Source organism: Ambystoma mexicanum, chromosome 13 (genome assembly GCF_040938575.1).
Source record: "Ambystoma mexicanum isolate Mex_15411 chromosome 13, UKY_AmexF1_1, whole genome shotgun sequence".
NCBI classification, from domain to species: domain Eukaryota; kingdom Metazoa; phylum Chordata; class Amphibia; order Caudata; family Ambystomatidae; genus Ambystoma; species Ambystoma mexicanum.
The window spans coordinates 776,752,966-776,775,512 of NC_090938.1; the positions used below are offsets into that span (position 1 = coordinate 776,752,966).

The following is a 22,547-nucleotide window of genomic DNA, read 5'->3' on the forward strand; positions in this document are numbered from 1 at the left end:
CAGGAGAAAGTGGCAGAGGAAAGCACGTTGCTGGCAGAATCCACAGAGGTGGGAGGAAAGAAATGACACAAGGATTATTCCAGTTGCTAGTCCTGAGTTGGTCCTTTTCCCCCAAAGCCTGGATTGCAGAGGTTGCGCAGCGGGAAGCTTAAGATTTGAAAGCTTTACCCCATGTGAACCTTATTTTAGAGATTTCACAGCAAGAAGCATCCAGCACACCATGCCTGGAGGCTGGCATGCTCCAGGGGGTCATGGTGAGCTGAACTCCATGCCTCTGGGGTGGGACCGAAGGCAGCTTGCTGAGGGAAGTATGCCGAGCCGAGAACACCACTGTAGTAGAAGTCCAGCAGCCTGTGTCAGTGGCCCAAGAGGCCGGTGAGTGTTTCTGCGCATTCTCAAGCCTTCAGGCATTGTCAGGCAGGCAATTGTAACCAGTTGCTTTCACTCGCGAGGGAGTGAAATTGACTGAAGCTGACCGGAGCGTGTCAGACAATGGAGTGCAACAATTGTAGCACTCGTTTATAGACGAATATGCTGTGGAAGGAGGTTTTGAACATTATAAATGATTAAAAAACAGCTTTAACAAAATTAATAAGGGTTGCGTGTGCCTAAAAGTGATTTTAACACGAAGACCAAGCCTGAGTAAAGTCACAATAACTGTATCCTGTGAAACCGGGTATTAAACCTCAATATTGTGACCCAAAGAAAACAAGCATTACAATAAGCCAAGAGTTGGACAAGCATTGCCCTCAGCCAAATGAAGCTAAAGTAAAGGTTTCTTTGAGAATAACTGTTGTTAGCAGAGGAAAAGAGGCTAATATAACATCTTTAAAGGTAGAGCTTGTAAATGAATGACTATGGTGTGAAAGGAACAGCAACTAGTCATGAATTAACATTGTCAAAGCCAATAGAGGTTGAATTGAAAGTACTTGGTTTGTGGCTTAACAAAAAGACAAGAGTGGTTGAAAAGTGGCCCTATAAGAAAGTTGATGTTCAGGAGATAAAGAGACATTGCTTGCGGTAGGGGAGGCATGGTGTCACAAGTATGACACTGACACAATGGGTACAATTTGTAAAACCTTTATTGAAATGTTTACTGTTGGAGAAACTCCAATTCTGCCCTATAACCAAGATGGGAGTAGTCTCGACCATCAAATAATTAATACTGTAGTCCTAGTGGAGTCTGTCAAATCAAAATGACCTATGTTAACAAAACCTAATGCCTGCCCTATTCTTTGTATAAAAGTGTAAAAAGGAAAAATGTATGCGAAAGGAAAATCAATGTTCAAATAAGTAAGTGTGGTTGAACAAGCTCTCCTCCTCATATTAAACCTCCCAGAATAAGGCTGTCCCTGTAGGCAGGATGACACACTCTGGCGCAGCTTCTATAAAAATAAACAGTTCACCACGTGGATCGAGGCCCGCCTGATCTTCCACGTTTAAGTCTCTTTTCTTTGACTTCAAAACAAGGTTACATCCAAAACAGTTCACGAAGGTCCCCCTCTGCCGAGCTCAGAACTCACAAAAAATAAAGATCAACACAAAGAAGTAAGGGGCTCCTTTCCCCAAGCTTGTCTCACTTTGGGTCTCCCTCTGTCGGGCTCGGACCCCTCTAAATATGTAATTCAACACAAACAAGCAAGGAGGCTCCCTTCCCCAAGCTTATCTCACTTCGGGTTTCCCTCTGTCTGGCTCAGACCCCTTTTCAGAATGTCTCTTCAATGCAAGCAAGTCGAAGACTTAAATTGTGCAATGGATTTAACTATGACCTTCACAGGACCACTTCGACTAAATGTCACTTGGAGTTCTCTTCTTTATTTCACTTTTGCTGATCATACGCTTATGTTTCAAACAGTTCACTTGTAACGGAGACTTTCGACTGGGCTACTTCCTTTCACCTGACCACTCCGTTACATAGTATCGCTGTCTTTGCAGCTACTTGTTCACTTTAAAGTTCATTCAGAGGTCTGCCTTTCCTCACGTTTCATTCACACGCATGCAGCCTCCACTTGCGATAAATGTTGCTACTTCAAAAACCTCTTAACACACACCGGTCTTTCAGATCGTTTTCCTAACACACCGGCTGTGTGTTTCTGTTCTGGATTTTTACAATTTTCAGTTCATGAGTCCAGGTTAGTACTACAGGCTTGACCTCGCCTCCCCAACTCGTCCGTTCACCCAGGATGGTCTCTGGTGGCCTCGAAACACAATGCAATCTTCACTTGTGGGATCTGGCCTTCTCCACGTGTCTTCCGCGGCCTGTTGGAGGCAACGACCTCTGGTAAGGAATTCTTGGGGTTTCCGTCCCGCTGCTTCTGTCCCTCGGTCCGTCGTTATGCTCCAGTAGGCTTACCTTCTTCCCAGAAGTCCTGCTCGTACTCGTGTTCTGCCTTGCTCAGAGTGTGTCTCTGGGTGCTGCCTTTTATTTGTATGAGGAGAGCTAATCGGTATCAGGTGTATGCATTTAGCATTGAGTACCTGACTTTGTCTGACCCTATTAGCGGGACATGTCCAGTGTGTGTAAGTGGATGTTGTTACTGTCAGCCACCCTCTGCACAGTGTTTTTGTAAAAAGGGGGAAGGCGGGTTGGGACCTCAGAGCATCCTAAAACATAGGATGGGTTGGAAGTAGAAGTCCTGGTATAAAGTGACCCAGGCAGAAGTGGAAGTGGAGGCCCTGGTATAAAGTGACCCAGGCAGAAGTGGAAGTCCTGGTATAAAGTGACCCAGGCGGAAGTGGAAGTCCTGTTATAAAGTGACCCAGGCGGAAGTGGAAGTGCTGGTATAAAGTGACCCAGGCAGAAGTGGAAGTGGAAGTCCTGGTATAAAGTGACCCAGAAAGAAGTGGAAGTGGAAGTCCTGGTATAAAGTGACCCAGGCGGAAGTGGAATTGGAAGTCCTGGTATAACGTGACCCAGGCAGAAGTGGAAGTGGAAGTCCTGGTATAAAGGACCCAGGCAGAACTGGAAGTGGAAGTCCTGGTATAAAGTGACCCAGGCAGAAGTGGAATTGGAAGTCCTGGTATAACGTGACCCAGGCAGAAGTGGAAGTGGAAGTCCTGTTATAAAGTGACCCAGGCGGAAGTGGAAGTCCTGGTATAAAGTGACCAAGGCGGAAGTGGAAGTTCTGGTATAAAGTGACCCAGGCGGAAGTGGAAGTGCTGGTATAAAGTGACCCAGGCAGAAGTGGAAGTGGAGGTCCTGGTATAAAGTGACCCAGGCGGAAGTGGAAGTCCTGGTATAAAGTGACCCAGGCGGAAGTGGAAGTGCTGGTATAAAGTGACCCAGGCAGACGTGGAAGTGGAAGTCCTGGTATAACGTGACCCAGGTGGAAGTGGAAGTCCTGGTATAACGTGACCCAGGCAGAAGTGGAAGTGGAAGTCCTGGTATAAATTGACCCAGAGAGAAGTGGAAGTGGATGTCCTGGTATAAAGTGACCCAGGCAGAATTGGAAGTGGAAGTCCTGGTATAAAGTGACCCAGACTGAAGTGGAAGTGGAAGTCCTGGTATAAAGTGACCCAGGCAGAAGTGGAAGTGGAAGTCCTGGTATAAAGTGACCCAGGCAGAAGTGGAAGTGCTGGTATAAAGTGACCCAGACTGAAGTGGAAGTGGAAGTCCTGGTATAAGGTGACCCAGGCAGAAGTGGAAGTGGAAGTCCTGGTATAAAGTGACCCAGAGAGAAGTGGAAGTGGAGGTCCTGGTATAAAGTGACCCAGGCAGAAGTGGAAGTGGAAGTCCTGGTATAAAGTGACCCAGAGAGAAGTGGAAGTGGATGTCCTGGTATAAAGTGACCCAGACAGAAGTGGAAGTGGAAGTCCTGGTATAAAGTGACCCAGACTGAAGTGGAGGTGGAAGTCCTGGTATAAAGTGACCCAGGCAGAAGTGGAAGTGGAAGTGCTGGTATAAAGTGACCCAGGCAGAAGTGGAAGTGGAAGTCCTGGTATAAAGTGACCCAGGCAGAAGTGGAAGTGGAAGTCCTGGTATAACGTGACCCAGGCAGAAGTGGAATTGGAAGTCCTGGTATAAAGTGACCCAGGCAGAAGTGGAATTGGAAGTCCTGGTATAAGGTGACCCATGCAGAAGTGGAAGTGGAGGCCCTGGTATAAAGTGACCCAGACAGAAGTGGAAGTCCTGGTATAATGTGACCCAGGCAGAAGTGGAAGTGTTAGTCCTGGTATAAAGTGACCCAGGCAGAAGTGGAAGTCCTGGTATAAAGTCACCCAGGCGGAAGTGGAAGTCCTGGTATAAAGTGATCCAGACAGAAGTAGAAGTGGAAGTCCTGGTATAAAGTGACCCAGACAGAAGAGGAAGTGGAAGTCCTGGTATAAAGTGACCCAGGCGGAAGTGGAAGTGGAAGTCCTGGTATAAAGTGACCCAGGCAGAAGTGGAAGTGGAAGTGCTGGTATAAAGTGACCCAGGCGGAAGTGGAATTGGAAGTCCTGGTATAAAGTGACCCAGGCAGAAGTGGAATTGGAAGTCCTGGTATAAGGTGACACAGAGAGAAGTGGAAGTGGATGTCCTGGTATAAAGTGACCCAGACAGAAGTGGAAGTGGAAGTCCTGGTATAAAGTGACCCAGACTGAAGTGGAAGTGGAAGTCCTGGTATAAAGTGACCCAGGCAGAAGTGGAAGTGGAAGTGCTGGTATAAAGTGACCCAGGCGGAAGTGGAATTGGAAGTCCTGGTATAAAGTGACCCAGGCAGAAGTGGAATTGGAAGTCCTGGTATAAGGTGACACAGAGAGAAGTGGAAGTGGATGTCCTGGTATAAAGTGACCCAGACAGAAGTGGAAGTGGAAGTCCTAGTATAAAGTGACCCAGGCAGAAGTGGAAGTGGAAGTCCTGGTATAAAGTGACCCAGGCAGAAGTGGAAGTGGAAGTCCTGGTATAACGTGACCCAGGCAGAAGTGGAATTGGAAGTCCTGGTATAAAGTGACCCAGGCAGAAGTGGAATTGGAAGTCCTGGTATAAGGTGACCCAGGCAGAAGTGGAAGTGGAGGCCCTGGTATAAAGTGACCCAGACAGAAGTGGAAGTCCTGGTATAAAGTGACCCAGGCAGAAGTGGAAGTGTTAGTCCTGGTATAAAGTGACCCAGGCAGAAGTGGAAGTCCTGGTATAAAGTCACCCAGGCGGAAGTGGAAGTCCTGGTATAAAGTGACCCAGACAGAAGTAGAAGTGGAAGTCCTGGTATAAAGTGACCCAGACAGAAGAGGAAGTGGAAGTCCTGGTATAAAGTGACCCAGGCGGAAGTGGAAGTGGAAGTCCTGGTATAAAGTGACACAGACATAAGTGGAAGTGGAAGTCCTGGTATAAAGGGACCCATGCAGATGTGGAGGTGGAAGTCCTGGCATAAAGTGACCCAGGCAGAAGTGGAAGTCCTGGTATAAAATGACCCAGGTGGAAGTGGAAGTCCTGGTATGATGTGACCCAGGCAGAAGTGGAAGTGGACGTCCTGGTATAAAGTGACCCAGGCAGAAGTGGAAGTGGAAGTCCTGGCATAAAGTGACCCAGGCAGAAGTGGAAGTCCTGGCATAAAGTGACCCAGGCAGAAGTGGAAGTGGAGACCCTGGCATAAAGTGACCCAGGCAGACGTTGAAGTGGAAGTCCTGGTATAAAGTGATCCAGGCAGAAGTGGAAGTGGAAGTCCTGGCATAAAGTGACCCAGGCAGAAGTGGAAGTCCTGGCATAAAGTGACCCAGGCAGAAGTGGAAGTGGAGACTCTGGTATAAAGTGACCCAGACAGAAGTGGAAGTCCTGGTATAAAGTGACCCAGACAGAAGTGGAAGTGGAAGTCCTGGTATAAATTGACCCAGGCAGAAGTGGAAGTGGAAGTCCTGGTATAAGGTGACCCAGGCAGAAGTGGAATTGGAAGTCCTGGTATAAAGTGACCCAGGCAGAAGTGGAATTGGAAGTCCTGGTATAAAGTGACCCAGGCAGAAGAGGAAATGGAAGTCCTGGTATAAAGTGACCCAGGCAGAAGAGGAAGTGGAGACCCTGGTATAAAGTGACCCAGACAGAAGTGGAAGTGGAAGTGCTGGTATAAAGTGACCCATACAGAAGTGGAAGTGGAAGTCCTGGTATAAGGTGACCCAGGGAGAAGTGGAATTGGAAGTCCTGGTATAAAGTGACCCAGGCAGAAGTGGAAGTGGAAGTCCTGGTATAAAGTGACCCAGGCAGAAGAGGAAGTGGAGACCCTGGTATAAAGTGACCCAGACAGAAGTGGACGTGGAAGTCCTGGTATAAAGTGACCCAGACAGAAGTGGAAGTGGAAGTCCTGGTATAAAGTGACCCAGGCAGAAGAGGAAGTGGAAGTCCTGGTATAAAGTGACCCAGACAGAAGTGGAAGTGGAAGTCCTGGTATAAAGTGACCCAGACAGAAGTGGAAGTGGAAGTCCTGGTATAAAGTGACCCAGACAGAAGTGGAAGTGGAAGTCCTGGTATAAAGTGACCCAGGCAGAAGTGGAAGTGGAAGTCCTGGTATAAGGTGACCCAGGCAGAAGTGGAAGTGGAAGTCCTAGTATAAAGTGACCCAGACAGAAGTGGAAGTGGAAGTCCTGGTATAAAGTGACCCAGACAGAAGTGGAAGTGGACCTCCTGGTATAAAGTGACCCAGACAGAAGTGGAAGTGGAAGTCCTGGTATAAAGTGATCCAGACAGAAGTGGAAGTGGAATTCCTGGTATGAAGTGACCCAGACAGAAGTGGAAGTGGAAGTCCTGGTATAAAGTGACCCAGGCACAAGTGGAAGTGGAAGTCCTGGTATAAGATGACCCAGACAGAAGTGGAAGTGGAAGTCCTGGTATAAAGTGACCCAGGCAGAAGAGGAAGTGGAGACCCTGGTATAAAGTGACCCAGACAGAAGTGGAAGTGGAAGTCCTGGTATAAAGTGACCCAGACAGAAGTGGAAGTGGAAGTCCTGGTATAAATTGACCCAGGCAGAAGTGGAAGTGGAAGTCCTGGTATAAGGTGACCCAGGGAGAAGTGGAATTGGAAGTCCTGGTATAAAGTGACCCAGGCAGAAGTGGAAGTCCTGGTATAAAGTGACCCAGGCAGAAGTGGAAGTCCTGGTATAAAGTGACCCAAGCAGAAGTGAAGGTCCTGGTATAAAGTGACCCAGACAGATGTGGAAGTGGAAGTCCTGGTATAAAGTGATCCAGGCAGAAGTTAACGTAGAAGTCCTGGTATAAGGTGACCCAGGGAGAAGTGGAATTGGAAGTCCTGGTATAAAGTGACCCAGGCAGAAGTGGAAGTCCTGGTATAAAGTGACCCAGGCAGAAGTGGAAGTCCTGGTATAAAGTGACCCAGGCAGAAGTGAAGGTCCTAGTATAAAGTGACCCAGACAGAAGTGGAAGTGGAAGTCCTGGTATAAAGTGACCCAGGCGGAAGTGGAAGTCCTGGTATAAAGTGACCCAGGCCGAAGTGGAAGTGGAAGTCCTGGTATAAAGTGACCCAGGCCGAAGTGGAAGTGGAAGTCCCGGTATAAAGTGACCCACGCAGAAGTGGAAGTGGAAGTCCTGGTATAAAGTGACCCAGGCCGAAGTGGAAGTCCTGGTATAAAGTGACCCAGGCAGAAGTGGAAGTGGAAGTCCTGGTATAAAGTGACCCAGGCCGAAGTGGAAGTGGAAGTCCTGGTATAAAGTGACCCAGGCAGAAGTGGAAGTGGAAGTCCTGGTATAAAGTGACCCAGGCCGAAGTGGAAGTCCTGGTATAAAGTGACCCAGGCAGAAGTGGAAGTGGAAATCCTGGTATAAGGTGACCCAGGGAGAAGTGGAATTGGAAGTCCTGGTATAAAGTGACCCAGGCAGAAGTGGAAGTCCTGGTATAAAGTGACCCAGGCAGAAGTGGAAGTCCTGGTATAAAGTGACCCAAGCAGAAGTGAAGGTCCTGGTATAAAGTGACCCAGACAGATGTGGAAGTGGAAGTCCTGGTATAAAGTGATCCAGGCAGAAGTTAACGTAGAAGTCCTGGTATAAGGTGACCCAGGGAGAAGTGGAATTGGAAGTCCTGGTATAAAGTGACCCAAGCAGAAGTGGAAGTCCTGGTATAAAGTGACCCAGGCAGAAGTGGAAGTCCTGGTATAAAGTGACCCAGGCAGAAGTGAAGGTCCTAGTATAAAGTGACCCTGATGGAAGTGGAAGTCCTGGTATAAAGTGACCCAGGCAGAAGTGGAAGTGGAAGTCCTGGCATAAAGTGACCCAGGCAGAAGTGGAAGTGGAAGTCCTGGCATAAAGTGACCCAGGCAGAAGTGGAAGTGGAAGTCCGGGTATAAAGTGACCCAGGCCGAAGTGGAAGTCCTGGTATAAAGTGACCCAGGCCGAAGTGGAAGTGGAAGTCCTGGTATAAAGTGACCCAGGCCGAAGTGGAAGTGGAAGTCCTGGTATAAAGTGGCCCAGGCAGAAGTGGAAGTCCTGGTATAAAGTGACCCAGGCAGAAGTGGAAGTGGAAGTCCTAGTATAAAGTGACCCAGACAGAAGTGGAAGTGGAAGTCCTGGTATAAAGTGACCCAGGCAGAAGTGGAAGTGGAAGTCCTGGCATAAAGTGACCCAGGCAGAAGTGGAAGTGGAAGTCCTGGCATAAAGTGACCCAGGCAGAAGTGGAAGTGGAAGTCCTGGTATAAAGTGACCCAGGCCGAAGTGGAAGTCCTGGTATAAAGTGACCCAGGCCGAAGTGGAAGTGGAAGTCCTGGTATAAAGTGACCCAGGCCGAAGTGGAAGTGGAAGTCCTGGTATAAAGTGGCCCAGGCAGAAGAGGAAGTGGAAGTCCTGGTATAAAGTGGCCCAGGCAGAAGAGGAAGTGGAAGTCCTGGTATAAAGTGACCCAGGCAGAAGTGGAAGTGGAAGTCCTAGCATAAAGTGACCCAGGCAGAAGTGGAAGTGGAAGTCCTGGTACAAAGTGACCCAGGCCGAAGTGGAAGTCCTGGTATAAAGTGACCCAGGCCGAAGTGGAAGTGGAAGTCCTGGTATAAAGTGACCCAGGCCGAAGTGGAAGTGGAAGTCCTGGTATAAAGTGGCCCAGGCCGAAGTGGAAGTGGAAGTCCTGGTATAAAGTGACCCAGGCAGAAGTGGAAGTGGAAGTCCTGGTATAAAGTGACCCAGGCAGAAGTGGAAGTGGAAGACCTGGCATAAAGTGACCCAGGCAGAAGTGGAAGTGGAAGTCCTGGCATAAAGTGACCCAGGCAGAAGTGGAAGTGGAAGTCCTGGTATAAAGTGACCCAGGCCGAAGTGGAAGTGGAAGTCCTGGTATAAAGTGACCCAGGCCGAAGTGGAAGTGGAAGTCCTGGTATAAAGTGACCCAGGCAGAAGTGGAAGTGGAAGTCCTGGTATAAAGTGACCCAGGCAGAAGTGGAAGTGGAAGTCCTGGCATAAAGTGACCCAGGCAGAAGTGGAAGTCCTGGCATAAAGTGACCCAGGCAGAAGTGGAAGTGGAGACCCTGGCATAAAGTGACCCAGGCAGACGTTGAAGTGGAAGTCCTGGTATAAAGTGACCCAGGCAGAAGTGGAAGTGGAAGTCCTGGCATAAAGTGACCCAGGCAGAAGTGGAAGTCCTGGCATAAAGTGACCCAGGCAGAAGTGGAAGTGGAGACCCTGGTATAAAGTGACCCAGACAGAAGTGGAAGTCCTGGTATAAAGTGACCCAGACAGAAGTGGAAGTGGAAGTCCTGGTATAAATTGACCCAGGCAGAAGTGGAAGTGGAAGTCCTGGTATAAGGTGACCCAGGCAGAAGTGGAATTGGAAGTCCTGGTATAAGGTGACCCAGGCAGAAGTGGAATTGGAAGTCCTGGTATAAAGTGACCCAGGCAGAAGAGGAAATGGAAGTCCTGGTATAAAGTGACCCAGGCAGAAGAGGAAGTGGAGACCCTGGTATAAAGTGACCCAGACAGAAGTGGAAGTGGAAGTGCTGGTATAAAGTGACCCAGGCAGAAGTGGAAGTGGAAGTCCTGGTATAAAGTGACCCAGGCAGAAGAGGAAGTGGAGACCCTGGTATAAAGTGACCCAGACAGAAGTGGAAGTGGAAGTCCTGGTATAAAGTGACCCAGGCAGAAGAGGAAGTGGAAGTCCTGGTATAAAGTGACCCAGACAGAAGTGGAAGTGGAAGTCCTGGTATAAAGTGACCCAGACAGAAGTGGAAGTGGAAGTCCTGGTATAAAGTGACCCAGACAGAAGTGGAAGTGGAGGTCCTGGTATAAAGTGACCCAGACAGAAGTGGAAGTGGAAGTCCTGGTATAAAGTGACCCAGGCAGAAGTGGAAGTGGAAGTCCTGGTATAAGGTGACCCAGGCAGAAGTGGAAGTGGAAGTCCTAGTATAAAGTGACCCAGACAGAAGTGGAAGTGGAAGTCCTGGTATAAAGTGACCCAGACAGAAGTGGAAGTGGACGTCCTGGTATAAAGTGACCCAGACAGAAGTGGAAGTGGAAGTCCTGGTATAAAGTGATCCAGACAGAAGTGGAAGTGGAATTCCTGGTATGAAGTGACCCAGACAGAAGTGGAAGTGGAAGTCCTGGTATAAAGTGACCCAGGCACAAGTGGAAGTGGAAGTCCTGGTATAAGATGACCCAGACAGAAGTGGAAGTGGAAGTCCTGGAATAAAGTGACCCAGGCAGAAGAGGAAGTGGAGACCCTGGTATAAAGTGACCCAGACAGAAGTGGAAGTGGAAGTCCTGGTATAAAGTGACCCAGACAGAAGTGGAAGTGGAAGTCCTGGTATAAATTGACCCAGGCAGAAGTGGAAGTGGAAGTCCTGGTATAAGGTGACCCAGGGAGAAGTGGAATTGGAAGTCCTGGTATAAAGTGACCCAGGCAGAAGTGGAAGTCCTGGTATAAAGTGACCCAGGCAGAAGTGGAAGTCCTGGTATAAAGTGACCCAAGCAGAAGTGAAGGTCCTGGTATAAAGTGACCCAGACAGATGTGGAAGTGGAAGTCCTGGTATAAAGTGATCCAGGCAGAAGTTAACGTAGAAGTCCTGGTATAAGGTGACCCAGGGAGAAGTGGAATTGGAAGTCCTGGTATAAAGTGACCCAGGCAGAAGTGGAAGTCCTGGTATAAAGTGACCCAGGCAGAAGTGGAAGTCCTGGTATAAAGTGACCCAGGCAGAAGTGAAGGTCCTAGTATAAAGTGACCCAGACAGAAGTGGAAGTGGAAGTCCTGGTATAAAGTGACCCAGGCGGAAGTGGAAGTCCTGGTATAAAGTGACCCAGGCCGAAGTGGAAGTGGAAGTCCTGGTATAAAGTGACCCAGGCCGAAGTGGAAGTCCTGGTATAAAGTGACCCAGGCAGAAGTGGAAGTGGAAGTCCTGGTATAAAGTGACCCAGGCCGAAGTGGAAGTGGAAGTCCTGGTATAAAGTGACCCAGGCAGAAGTGGAAGTGGAAGTCCTGGTATAAAGTGACCCAGGCCGAAGTGGAAGTCCTGGTATAAAGTGACCCAGGCAGAAGTGGAAGTGGAAATCCTGGTATAAGGTGACCCAGGGAGAAGTGGAATTGGAAGTCCTGGTATAAAGTGACCCAGGCAGAAGTGGAAGTCCTGGTATAAAGTGACCCAGGCAGAAGTGGAAGTCCTGGTATAAAGTGACCCAAGCAGAAGTGAAGGTCCTGGTATAAAGTGACCCAGACAGATGTGGAAGTGGAAGTCCTGGTATAAAGTGATCCAGGCAGAAGTTAACGTAGAAGTCCTGGTATAAGGTGACCCAGGGAGAAGTGGAATTGGAAGTCCTGGTATAAAGTGACCCAAGCAGAAGTGGAAGTCCTGGTATAAAGTGACCCAGGCAGAAGTGGAAGTCCTGGTATAAAGTGACCCAGGCAGAAGTGAAGGTCCTAGTATAAAGTGACCCTGATGGAAGTGGAAGTCCTGGTATAAAGTGACCCAGGCAGAAGTGGAAGTGGAAGTCCTGGCATAAAGTGACCCAGGCAGAAGTGGAAGTGGAAGTCCTGGCATAAAGTGACCCAGGCAGAAGTGGAAGTGGAAGTCCGGGTATAAAGTGACCCAGGCCGAAGTGGAAGTCCTGGTATAAAGTGACCCAGGCCGAAGTGGAAGTGGAAGTCCTGGTATAAAGTGACCCAGGCCGAAGTGGAAGTGGAAGTCCTGGTATAAAGTGGCCCAGACAGAAGTGGAAGTCCTGGTATAAAGTGACCCAGGCAGAAGTGGAAGTGGAAGTCCTAGTATAAAGTGACCCAGACAGAAGTGGAAGTGGAAGTCCTGGTATAAAGTGACCCAGGCAGAAGTGGAAGTGGAAGTCCTGGCATAAAGTGACCCAGGCAGAAGTGGAAGTGGAAGTCCTGGCATAAAGTGACCCAGGCAGAAGTGGAAGTGGAAGTCCTGGTATAAAGTGACCCAGGCCGAAGTGGAAGTCCTGGTATAAAGTGACCCAGGCCGAAGTGGAAGTGGAAGTCCTGGTATAAAGTGACCCAGGCCGAAGTGGAAGTGGAAGTCCTGGTATAAAGTGGCCCAGGCAGAAGAGGAAGTGGAATTCCTGGTATAAAGTGGCCCAGGCAGAAGAGGAAGTGGAAGTCCTGGTATAAAGTGACCCAGGCAGAAGTGGAAGTGGAAGTCCTAGCATAAAGTGACCCAGGCAGAAGTGGAAGTGGAAGTCCTGGTATAAAGTGACCCAGGCCGAAGTGGAAGTCCTGGTATAAAGTGACCCAGGCCGAAGTGGAAGTGGAAGTCCTGGTATAAAGTGACCCAGGCCGAAGTGGAAGTGGAAGTCCTGGTATAAAGTGGCCCAGGCCGAAGTGGAAGTGGAAGTCCTGGTATAAAGTGACCCAGGCAGAAGTGGAAGTGGAAGTCCTGGTATAAAGTGACCCAGGCAGAAGTGGAAGTGGAAGACCTGGCATAAAGTGACCCAGGCAGAAGTGGAAGTGGAAGTCCTGGCATAAAGTGACCCAGGCAGAAGTGGAAGTGGAAGTCCTGGTATAAAGTGACCCAGGCCGAAGTGGAAGTGGAAGTCCTGGTATAAAGTGACCCAGGCCGAAGTGGAAGTGGAAGTCCTGGTATAAAGTGACCCAGGCAGAAGTGGAAGTGGAAGTCCTGGTATAAAGTGACCCAGGCAGAAGTGGAAGTGGAAGTCCTGGCTTAAAGTGACCCAGGCAGAAGTGGAAGTCCTGGCATAAAGTGACCCAGGCAGAAGTGGAAGTGGAGACCCTGGCATAAAGTGACCCAGGCAGACGTTGAAGTGGAAGTCCTGGTATAAAGTGACCCAGGCAGAAGTGGAAGTGGAAGTCCTGGCATAAAGTGACCCAGGCAGAAGTGGAAGTCCTGGCATAAAGTGACCCAGGCAGAAGTGGAAGTGGAGACCCTGGTATAAAGTGACCCAGACAGAAGTGGAAGTCCTGGTATAAAGTGACCCAGACAGAAGTGGAAGTGGAAGTCCTGGTATAAATTGACCCAGGCAGAAGTGGAAGTGGAAGTCCTGGTATAAGGTGACCCAGGCAGAAGTGGAATTGGAAGTCCTGGTATAAAGTGACCCAGGCAGAAGTGGAATTGGAAGTCCTGGTATAAAGTGACCCAGGCAAAAGAGGAAATGGAAGTCCTGGTATAAAGTGACCCAGGCAGAAGAGGAAGTGGAGACCCTGGTATAAAGTGACCCAGACAGAAGTGGAAGTGGAAGTGCTGGTATAAAGTGACCCAGGCAGAAGTGGAAGTGGAAGTCCTGGTATAAAGTGACCCAGGCAGAAGAGGAAGTGGAGACCCTGGTATAAAGTGACCCAGACAGAAGTGGAAGTGGAAGTCCTGGTATAAAGTGACCCAGGCAGAAGAGGAAGTGGAAGTCCTGGTATAAAGTGACCCAGACAGAAGTGGAAGTGGAAGTCCTGGTATAAAGTGACCCAGACAGAAGTGGAAGTGGAAGTCCTGGTATAAAGTGACCCAGACAGAAGTGGAAGTGGAGGTCCTGGTATAAAGTGACCCAGACAGAAGTGGAAGTGGAAGTCCTGGTATAAAGTGACCCAGGCAGAAGTGGAAGTGGAAGTCCTGGTATAAGGTGACCCAGGCAGAAGTGGAAGTGGAAGTCCTAGTATAAAGTGACCCAGACAGAAGTGGAAGTGGAAGTCCTGGTATAAAGTGACCCAGACAGAAGTGGAAGTGGACGTCCTGGTATAAAGTGACCCAGACAGAAGTGGAAGTGGAAGTCCTGGTATAAAGTGATCCAGACAGAAGTGGAAGTGGAATTCCTGGTATGAAGTGACCCAGACAGAAGTGGAAGTGGAAGTCCTGGTATAAAGTGACCCAGGCACAAGTGGAAGTGGAAGTCCTGGTATAAGATGACCCAGACAGAAGTGGAAGTGGAAGTCCTGGAATAAAGTGACCCAGGCAGAAGAGGAAGTGGAGACCCTGGTATAAAGTGACCCAGACAGAAGTGGAAGTGGAAGTCCTGGTATAAAGTGACCCAGACAGAAGTGGAAGTGGAAGTCCTGGTATAAATTGACCCAGGCAGAAGTGGAAGTGGAAGTCCTGGTATAAGGTGACCCAGGGAGAAGTGGAATTGGAAGTCCTGGTATAAAGTGACCCAGGCAGAAGTGGAAGTCCTGGTATAAAGTGACCCAGGCAGAAGTGGAAGTCCTGGTATAAAGTGACCCAAGCAGAAGTGAAGGTCCTGGTATAAAGTGACCCAGACAGATGTGGAAGTGGAAGTCCTGGTATAAAGTGATCCAGGCAGAAGTTAACGTAGAAGTCCTGGTATAAGGTGACCCAGGGAGAAGTGGAATTGGAAGTCCTGGTATAAAGTGACCCAGGCAGAAGTGGAAGTCCTGGTATAAAGTGACCCAGGCAGAAGTGGAAGTCCTGGTATAAAGTGACCCAGGCAGAAGTGAAGGTCCTAGTATAAAGTGACCCAGACAGAAGTGGAAGTGGAAGTCCTGGTATAAAGTGACCCAGGCGGAAGTGGAAGTCCTGGTATAAAGTGACCCAGGCCGAAGTGGAAGTGGAAGTCCTGGTATAAAGTGACCCAGGCCGAAGTGGAAGTGGAAGTCCCGGTATAAAGTGACCCAGGCAGAAGTGGAAGTGGAAGTCCTGGTATAAAGTGACCCAGGCCGAAGTGGAAGTCCTGGTATAAAGTGACCCAGGCAGAAGTGGAAGTGGAAGTCCTGGTATAAAGTGACCCAGGCCGAAGTGGAAGTGGAAGTCCTGGTATAAAGTGACCCAGGCAGAAGTAGAAGTGGAAGTCCTGGTATAAAGTGACCCAGGCCGAAGTGGAAGTCCTGGTATAAAGTGACCCAGGCAGAAGTGGAAGTGGAAATCCTGGTATAAGGTGACCCAGGGAGAAGTGGAATTGGAAGTCCTGGTATAAAGTGACCCAGGCAGAAGTGGAAGTCCTGGTATAAAGTGACCCAGGCAGAAGTGGAAGTCCTGGTATAAAGTGACCCAAGCAGAAGTGAAGGTCCTGGTATAAAGTGACCCAGACAGATGTGGAAGTGGAAGTCCTGGTATAAAGTGATCCAGGCAGAAGTTAACGTAGAAGTCCTGGTATAAGGTGACCCAGGGAGAAGTGGAATTGGAAGTCCTGGTATAAAGTGACCCAAGCAGAAGTGGAAGTCCTGGTATAAAGTGACCCAGGCAGAAGTGGAAGTCCTGGTATAAAGTGACCCAGGCAGAAGTGAAGGTCCTAGTATAAAGTGACCCAGACGGAAGTGGAAGTCCTGGTATAAAGTGACCCAGGCAGAAGTGGAAGTGGAAGTCCTGGCATAAAGTGACCCAGGCAGAAGTGGAAGTGGAAGTCCTGGCATAAAGTGACCCAGGCAGAAGTGGAAGTGGAAGTCCTGGTATAAAGTGACCCAGGCCGAAGTGGAAGTCCTGGTATAAAGTGACCCAGGCCGAAGTGGAAGTGGAAGTCCTGGTATAAAGTGACCCAGGCCGAAGTGGAAGTGGAAGTCCTGGTATAAAGTGGCCCAGACAGAAGTGGAAGTCCTGGTATAAAGTGACCCAGGCAGAAGTGGAAGTGGAAGTCCTGGTATAAAGTGTCCCAGGCAGAAGTGGAAGTGGAAGTCCTGGTATAAAGTGACCCAGGCAGAAGTGGAAGTCCTGGTATAAAGTGACCCAGGCAGAAGTGAAGGTCCTAGTATAAAGTGACCCAGACAGAAGTGGAAGTGGAAGTCCTGGTATAAAGTGACCCAGGCAGAAGTGGAAGTGGAAGTCCTGGCATAAAGTGACCCAGGCAGAAGTGGAAGTGGAAGTCCTGGCATAAAGTGACCCAGGCAGAAGTGGAAGTGGAAGTCCTGGTATAAAGTGACCCAGGCCGAAGTGGAAGTCCTGGTATAAAGTGACCCAGGCCGAAGTGGAAGTGGAAGTCCTGGTATAAAGTGACCCAGGCCGAAGTGGAAGTGGAAGTCCTGGTATAAAGTGGCCCAGGCAGAAGAGGAAGTGGAAGTCCTGGTATAAAGTGACCCAGGCAGAAGTGGAAGTGGAAGTCCTGGCATAAAGTGACCCAGGCAGAAGTGGAAGTGGAAGTCCTGGCATAAAGTGACCCAGGCAGAAGTGGAAGTGGAAGTCCTGGTATAAAGTGACCCAGGCCGAAGTGGAAGTCCTGGTATAAAGCGACCCAGGCCGAAGTGGAAGTGGAAGTCCTGGTATAAAGTGACCCAGGCCGAAGTGGAAGTGGAAGTCCTGGTATAAAGTGGCCCAGGCTGAAGTGGAAGTGGAAGTCCTGGTATAAAGTGACCCAGGCAGAAGTGGAAGTGGAAGTCCTGGTATAAAGTGACCCAGGCAGAAGTGGAAGTGGAAGTCCTGGCATAAAGTGACCCAGGCAGAAGTGGAAGTGGAAGTCCTGGCATAAAGTGACCCAGGCAGAAGTGGAAGTGGAAGTCCTGGTATAAAGTGACCCAGGCCGAAGTGGAAGTGGAAGTCCTGGTATAAAGTGACCCAGGCCGAAGTGGAAGTGGAAGTCCTGGTATAAAGTGACCCAGGCAGAAGTGGAAGTGGAAGTCCTGGTATAAAGTGACCCAGGCAGAAGTGGAAGTGGAAGTCCTGGCATAAAGTGACCCAGGCAGAAGTGGAAGTGGAAGTCCTGGCATAAAGTGACCCAGGCAGAAGTGGAAGTCCTGGTATAAAGTGACCCAGGCCGAAGTGGAAGTGGAAGTCCTGGTATAAAGTGACCCAGGCCGAAGTGGAAGTGGAAGTCCTGGTATAAAGTGGCCCAGGCAGAAGAGGAAGTGGAAGTCCTGGTATAAAGTGACCCAGGCAGAAGTGGAAGTGGAAGTCCTGGTATAAAGTGGCCTAGACAGAAGTGGAAGTCCTGGTATAAAGTGACCCAGGCAGAAGTGGAAGTGGAAGTCCTGGTATAAAGTGACCCAGGCAGAAGAGGAAGTGGAAGTCCTGGTATAAAGGGACCCAGGCAGAAGTGGAAGTGGAAGTCCTGGTATAAAGTGGCCTAGACAGAAGTGGAAGTCCTGGTATAAAGTGACCCAGGCAGAAGTGGAAGTGGAGGTCCTTGTATAAAGTGACCCAGGCAGAATTTGAATGTACTGTGAAGGAAGCAGGTGTTGCTCACGGTGTTAGGAGAGAAACACTGTGGCCTTATCCTGACAAAGAAGTGGTTGTGTTTAATGGTGCTGAGAGAGAAGCACTGTGATGAGATTTCAACTAAACTGTGTTTGTGAATCAACTAAGTTGTGATGGAAAACATCCTAACCAAGAATCCCATTGGTACTGTTTAAGGAGCTTTGACTTGTGCATTTCCTGGAGGAAAATTATCTCTTATGTGTTGAACTGTGGAGTGTTGGAAGTTTTTCTTAACAAACTGACTTGGCCAAAAACTGTGTTGGAACTTTGTTTCAACCCTTGATTTTCTTGTTGTTTTGTGTTATTCAACTGAACTAACCTTGACTTAAAACCTGGGGAAGGGGAATTCGCTCAGGTTACAATCAAAGACTTGAATGTGTTGCTAATACAAGTATTGCCATATGTTTTCTTGTTTATGTATAAGTGTGAGGGCTGGAGTGCTTGCCTTCGTTTATTTAGGCAGATAAATCTCTGTTAGAGATGGGCAAGTGAGGCGTAGGTTTGCACTTTTGATTTAATAAAACAGCATTCTTAAATGATCTAAAAGTTGTCCGCCTCACATTTCTGGCCCATCACACTACCGAAACAAAACTGAGAACATTCTCTGCTCCTCAAACCAGGGGTCAGGTTAGCAAAAGCTTTGATGCCCGAGTGTGGTCGTTAGCGCTCTACAAATCACACACATAACATAAACTATCAAGAAAAAGAGAGGGGGAGAGAAAGATGGACACGGGAAAGAGAGAGGTGGCAGAGAGAAAGGGGGAATAGAGGGAGAGGGACAGATGGGGAAGGAGGGAGGGGAAAGAGAGGTGAAGGGGAATGAAGGGAGTGTTAGGGAGGGACAGAAATGGACTGGTAGGGGAGGATGCGGGGGGGTGGAAGGGACAGGGAAGCAGAGGGATGGAGGGACACAGAGATGGAAGGAGAGAGAAAACTAGACAGCAATGACTCTGAGAGGGAGCGCACACCAGACTACACTAGTGCTACCGATAAACCACACTGACAGAGAGAACCAGAGTGAGCACACCACACTGTCCATACAGAGAGAACCAAGAGAGTGCACTTCACAATACACCTCAGAAAGAGAGGGACAGCATGAAAGACCGCTCTCGCCCACTGATACACCACTGTGCAGAGAGTGGCACAATCACAGAACTGGACAGGGAGAGAGTGAGAGAGAGAGAGAGAGAGAGAGAGAGAGAGCGGCACACCCACAGAGCTGGCAAAGGACAGAGAGCAAGATACGGCGATAGAGCCTGGAGAGAAAGAGACAGGGAATGATAGGGGGAGGCAGAGAGAGAGACACACAGAGCGAGCGAGAGCGATGGGGAATGGGGTGAGAGAAAAACAGACAGCACTGATGGAGAGAGAGAGAGAAAGCCTGTACCATACCATGGATCTAGAGAATAATTGTCACTGAGACAGCGCAGAGAGAGAGAGAGAGAGCGCTAGGTCAGCGAATGCTGTACTGTGACAGCTAGTCTAGTCCAATGCCCCAGTAATGCCCTCTAATGCTGAGTGCAGTATGTGCAGTTTCACATTTGTGCAGTTGTTGACATCATATGTAAAGTGCAGCTTCAAACTCCTCTAATGCCAGTTAGTGCCTGGCATGCCTGTAAAGTCACTGTATGTCATGTTCATTCCCATTTGTGTAGGTGCTGCAGATGCAAAGTGCCACCTCAGCACCTCTCAGTAATGCCATCTAATCGCAGTTAATGCCTTGTATGTATGACAAAGTCACTACATGTAAGTGCAGCCTCAAATACCCCAGTAATGTCCGGCTCTGGGCCACTTGTCCGAGCCAGATGTTCCCCCCCACCCCCACCTTTCATTCACAGTGGCTCTAGTTCCCAGCACAAACAATGTAGCTATGGCTCTGGCACCAACATTTGATCGCCAGTTATGGATGCCCCGCGCTGTCGCTGCAGGCTACTACTCTGCTTCCCAGACACCACGTTGGCGACATCAAGGTGATGTGTGGCATGATGGAGCCTTGTGTCTTCTCTAGAATTTCAGCAACCATTAGAAACCAGGACAAACAGCATGACTCCTTGTGCATCTCTATGACCCACACACACGCAAACACACACACAAACATGCACACACACACATTGAGCATCTACCTTCCTACACATGCACACTTGTGAACCTGCAACGCACACTGCACTGAGTACAGGGAACCATGTCCAAGCTGGCAGAGTGTGTCAGCAAAACCAGCAGCTCAGAAGAAACTGTTTAGAAACCCCAGGATATGGCTTTAAAGCGAGAGGACTGTAGGTCACCTTCAAGGTTTTGGGTGACGTTTTGCTTCCATTACTCAGAAACACCAGATAGGGTGTGGGTCTGTGTCTGATTTTGTGATCCGCAGCTTGGCATTGTTTGACCAGAAACGTCCCAGAAGGCTCAACTGATTCCTAGACTAGATAATGCAGCAACCTAACTCTTTCCTTGAATGACAGGTCAGGGTCTCTGTAAAATGGAAATCAACGTTTAGAACAATGTGGGATGACTATTTATCTTGTCCTCTTTCTCTTTCTCTCTCTAGGATGTGAAGAGTGTCTTGAGCAGGTATGTCTCCTCTTGCCTTGATGTGCCCTCAATGTGGACTCACTTTTATCCCGGTGGATGTCCTCTGTTACTCACATTTATTACACACTACAGACCCCGGCTCCATCTTAACTTCTGGGAGATTTAGCATTTCTATGTGTGATTTAAAAATATATATACCCCCTGTATGCTTGCTTCCCTGACTTGTATTAGCACTTAGCTAATTCCATCATCACTGATCCAAGGGAACTAGCAAAGATGGCTGACTTGTGGGTCTCTCACCGAGTTCCCCACAGTGATCAGGGGACAGGTAAGGCCGGCCAACATTCTCCCTTCTTACAGGGCCTCAAAGTAGAAGTGGGTAACCCCTCGTGGCTGGGTCCAAAAAGACGGATGGCACCACTAACCCAAAGGTGAGTGGTGGTTCCTCAGTAATTCCCAGACTCCCTAGCACCTGCTGGGACTGTAGAAAAACTGACCATCCCAGAGGTCAGCCTAGCTGTCCTAAAAAGCTTGCTGAGCAGAGTGCCTAAAGCATGGCCTCTGGGCACTGGGAGACTTGCCCTTGTGCAGACATCCCAGAGATGTCTTCAGCTTTGCTTAATGTGGGAGGGTCAAGCCCCAGAAAGGGGACAGGGAGAGGGGTATTTCCCTCCAATACGTAGTATGTCTATTCCATTATAGTGCACAGCCACCCTACCACTGGAATCAGAGACACTACTTCCAGTGCCACTGTTATTGACAGCACTTTCTTTGGGCCAGAGGTTCTAACAAATAGTCCTCTGCAGGCCACTAAGTTATCTAGTGCCCCCTTAAAACGTTCCCTGTCGCTAACATTTCCCTTCAGATAGTTAATGGGAAGTTAGCTCTCCCTGTTAGTGTCCATGAAAATGTCCCTGGCAATTTTTTCCTGGGAATGACTTGGAAGAGAGAGGTATCTTTAAAGGCACCGCTCTCATCCCAGGAATTGTGAAGTTAAATTCCACCCAACATTTCTATGGGTTTTTACCGGGCATTTTTCATCACTGATATGATTTTCACTGCTTCTTTCTGTAAAGGATGGGTGGAGGCCCATTAATATCCCTGTCCCCCCCCAGCCCGCCACCCTCTCCCCTACCAACCCCCACCTCAGTGAAAAATTGGCAGTAAACAAATACAATGAAAAGTATATGGCAAAAAGTGATCTATGTCTTTTAATCACCTACTAAAATCTCACCTGTCCTAAAAGTCGTCTTGAAATGATCACCTACCGAAATCTCAACCTCATAAACTTACACTTAATTTACCAAAAAGTTAACCCCCCCAAATCTCGCTATTAGTATTTAAACATAAAGATATGAAAGTGAAGCAATACAAACGGGGGCAATCCTCCCTTTACCCCCCAATTCTATCAGAATGTAGATATCCCCGAGCCCTCCCTCTCCTCCTGGGCATCTCTCATTCAGAATGTTTCATGTAGAGATTCCTGAGCCCACCCTATCCTCCCTGGGGGGTCTCTCCTTCAAAACATATCATGCAGAGATTCCTGAGCCCACCCTCTCCTCTGCAGGGGTCTCTCATTCAGAATGTATCAGCATGTAGAGATCTCTGTGCCCACCCACTCCTTTCAGGGGGTCTCTCATTCAGAATGTATCAGAATATAGATATCCCTGAGCCCACCCTCTCATCCCCGGGGGTCTGTCATTCAGAATGTATCAGCATGTAGAGATCCCTGTGCCCACTGTAAGAAAGGCCTGGTATCAAAGCAAGACAGACACAAGTGATCACAGTTCAATGGTGTTTATTAAACTGTAAAATGGGTGAGATATATGCCTTATCTAAACCTAATTCTAAGATGGGTGCAAGCTACGACCATCAAATGATAATAATATGTCCAAGTGGAGTCTAGTCAAATATAAAAGGCCTATACCAAGAAACCTATTGCCAATCCTTACTGCTATGTTACAAACTATGTGTGGGATAATGTTCACAAGAAAGAAAGAGTGTTCACAAAATGATGTCAGGAGGTTATTGCCGGGGTCTCCCTCCCCCACGTTTTCTAGCACAGGGCAAGACGGGACTCGTGAGCGCAGCACACTCCTGGGCTTCTTCAGCACACCGTTACAGTTCCTTTTCTTTTTATATCAGGACCGTCTGTGTCCAAGACTCTTTCATGCAATGTCCCTGGCTTCAGAGGGCCTGATGTATCACAAAACGACAAAACAAAGGTTCCTTCTATTTCTCTTTACGTCAGGCGATTACTCTTCACCCGTGGATCCCCCTCAGCCGGACTCCTATCTTCTCACAACGTTAGCCTCCCTGAGTCGGGCTCAGACCAACCACTCACTGTGGACATCCCTCAGTCGGGTTCACGTTTGCCATCACAATCTGCTGCATTTTCAATTACAATCTCTTTACTTGTAGTATCAGAGAGTCTCAATCTCTTTTTAAACATCCAGCTAGTTTAGGTCTCCCTCATCCGCGCTCAGACCTTCTAAAGCACTTGCAACTTCACTCACATAGACTTCCGAAGGGCGATCACGTCT

At 48.6% G+C, this 22,547-nt stretch overlaps 1 protein-coding gene across 1 annotated transcript in view; it reads left to right on the plus strand.

Annotated features, from left to right (window-relative positions):
- The window catches only part of LOC138520575 (E3 ubiquitin-protein ligase TRIM39-like), a 551,427-nt gene that overhangs the window by 27,796 nt on the left and 501,084 nt on the right, over window positions 1-22,547 (plus strand). The gene's annotated exons all lie outside the window — the stretch shown is intronic.